Raw genomic sequence first — 3360 nt, forward strand, 5'->3', positions numbered from 1 at the left:
TATGCCTTCCTCTATCCCGATGACTCTTAAGTTTGTATTTTTTTATGTTATCCCATATCTCTTGGATGTTTTTCTCGTGATTTTTTTACCAGCCTTCCTGAGTTGGCTAGACTCTTTTCAAGATGATATATTTTGTCTTCATTATCTGACGTTCTGGCTTCTACTTGCTCCACTCTGTTGGTGATACTCTCAATTGAGTTTTTAATTTGGGTTATAGTTTCCTTCATTTCTAAAATTATTGTTTGACTTTCTTTTATAAAAATATGGAACGCTTCATGAATTTGCATGTCATCCTTGCACAGGGGCCATGCTAATCTTCTCTGTATCATTCCAATTTTAGTATATGTGCTGCCGAAGTGAGCACCTAACCCTATACTTAACTCTAAAACTTACCCTAAACCTAAACCTAAACCTAACCCTAATATTTACCCTAACTCTAATTCTAATCCTTATCCTAACACTTATTGTAACACTAAATCTAAATTTAACCTTCACCTTAACACTAAACCTAAAACTATCCGTAACCCTATCACTAACCATAAACCTAACACTAACAATAACAGTAATCCTAACCCTAACCCTAACAGTAACACTAACCCTAAACCTAAACCTAACACTAAACTTAGCCCTAACACTAACCCTGTCACTAATCTTAACCCAAACCCTAACACTAATCTTTATACTAACACTAATCATAACACTCACCCTAAACCTAATCCTAACCCTAAAACTAACTCTAAACCTATCCCTAATCCTGACAGTATAATAAATCCTAATGCTAACCCTAACACAAACACTAACACTAAACCTAACCCTAACCCTGTCCCTCATCCTAACTCTAACCATAACCCTAACACTCACCGTAACCATCACCCTAACACGAACACTAATTCTAAACCTAACATTAGCCCTAACCCTAAACTTAACCCTAAAATGAACCTTAAAAATAACCCTAACACTAACCTAACCCTAACACTAACCCTAAACCTAACCTTAAACCCAAACCTAAAACTAACCCTAACCCTAACACTAACCCTTATACAAAACATAACCCTAACTCTAACATGAATCCTAAGTCTAACCCTAACCCTAACACTAACCCTAACACTGACCCTAATCCTAACCCTAAACCTTAAACTAACTCCAACTGTAACACTAATCCTAACCCTAACACTAACCCTAACACTGACCCTAATCCTAACCCTAAACCTAAAACTAACTCCAACCGTAACACTAACCCTAACCCTAAACTCAACCGTAACAATAAATCGAACCCCAATCCTAATCCTTTCACTAATTCTAACCCTAAACATAACCCCAAACCTAACACTAACCCTAACCCTAACACTTAGCCTAACCGTATTCTTAACCCTAACCCTAACCCTTACCATAACACTAAACCTAACCCGCACCCTAACCCTTAGCGTAAGCATATTTTTAATCCTAACACTAACCCTAACCCTCACCTTAACACTAACTCTAATACTAATCCAACCATAACCCTAACTCTAACACTAACCCAAACCCTAATCCTAACCTCAACCTAGCAAAAACCATAGCCCTAACCCTAACACTAACCCTATAACTAACACCCTAATCCTTACCCTAATCCTAACTCTTAAAATAACCCTAAACCTAACCAGATCCCTAACCCTGATCCTCACCCTAGTTCTAAAACTAACCCTTAACCTAATCCTAACCAGTGCCCTAACAATAAATTAAACCCTTACATAATACTAACCTGAAACCTAACCCTAACCTTCTCACTAACCCTAACCGTAACCATAACACTCAACCTAACACTAAACCTAACTTTAACACTAACCCAAAACCTATACATAACACTAACACTAAAAACTTAACCCTAACACTAACACTAACCCTATGTCTACCCTTAACCTAACACTAACCCTAACCCTAAACCTAACCCTGACTCAAACTGTAATCTAACCATAACCCTAAACCTAACCTAACACAAATCCTGTCCCTAACCCTAACCCTAACACATACCCTAACTTGAACCCTAACCCTAACCCAATCACTAACACTAACCCTAACCCTAAACCTTACCCTAACCATAAACCTAACCCTAACACTAACTCTAACACTAACCATAACCCTAACTCTAACGCAAACCCTAACCCTATCCCTAACTCTAACCTAATCCTAACCCTAAGCCTAAACCTTACACTAACCCTTTCCCTAACCCTAACACTAATTCTAACCATAAATCTATCCCTACCCTTACACTTACCTATCACTAACCCTAACCACAACACACTAACCCTAACCCTAACACTAACAATAACCTTTACCCTAATACTAAACCTAACCCTAACCCTAATCCTAACTCTTAACCCTAGCACAAATTCTAAACTTAAGCCTAAACCTAACAAAAACACTAACCCCAACACTACCACAGCCCTAAAAGTAAACTTAACCATATACTTAACTCTAAATCTCACCCTAAACCTAACCCTAGACCTAAACTTAACATTTACTCTAACCCTATTTCTAATCCTACTCCTAACACTTACCATACACTAACTCTAACCTAACCATCACCTGAACACTAACCCTAACCCTAACCCTAACACTAACACTAAAACTATCAATAACCCTATGGCTAACCCTAATCCTAACCCTAACAATAACACTAATATAAACCCTAACCCTAACATTAACACTAACCCTAAACCTAAACCTAATCCTAAACCTAAACCTCATCCTATGTGTAACCCTAAACCTAACAACAACCATAATCCTAACACAAACTCTAACACTAAACCTAACACTAAAACCTACCCAAAATGTAAACTTAACACTAATCCTAACTGTAACCCTATCCCTAACCCTAACAATAATGCTAACCCTAACCCAAACCATAAGACTAACCCTAAACATATCTCTAACCCTAAAACTAACTATAAAATAACTCTAACCCTAACCCTAACCCTCACACTCGCCCTAAACCTAACTCTAAATCTAACACAAACCCTAACCCTAACCCTAACCCTAACCTTAACCTAATCTTAACCCTAACCCTAAAACTAACTTTTACCCTAACTCTAACCTAACTCTAACGCTAACTCTAACCCTAACCCTAACCCTTACCCTAAATCTAACCCAAAAACAAACCCTAACCCTAACACTAACCTAACCCTAACCTAACCTTAACCCGAATCCTAACCATAACCGAAACACTAAACCTATCCGAAACCCTAACACAAACCTAATCCTAAATGTAGCCTTAATCCTAACACTAACTCAAACTATAATATAACTAAACGTAACACTAAGTTTAACCTAAACATAAAGTAAACACTAACCTTAACACTAATCTTAACCCTAAACCTAAAC

General features: G+C 37.5%; 1 non-coding gene across 1 annotated transcript; it reads right to left on the bottom strand.

Annotated features, from left to right (window-relative positions):
• Positions 1-257: 257 nt before the first annotated feature.
• Positions 258-364, bottom strand: LOC124081796 (U6 spliceosomal RNA). Its single transcript, XR_006848127.1, has one exon. It is a non-coding gene; the product is annotated as a U6 spliceosomal RNA (small nuclear RNA).
• Between the last annotated feature and the right edge of the window lie 2996 nt (positions 365-3360).

This window comes from Marmota monax, unplaced genomic scaffold, assembly GCF_021218885.2.
Source record: "Marmota monax isolate L192 unplaced genomic scaffold, Marmota_monax_Labrador192_F-V1.1 WCK01_AAM20220418_F8-fsc01728, whole genome shotgun sequence".
Classification (NCBI taxonomy): domain Eukaryota; kingdom Metazoa; phylum Chordata; class Mammalia; order Rodentia; family Sciuridae; genus Marmota; species Marmota monax.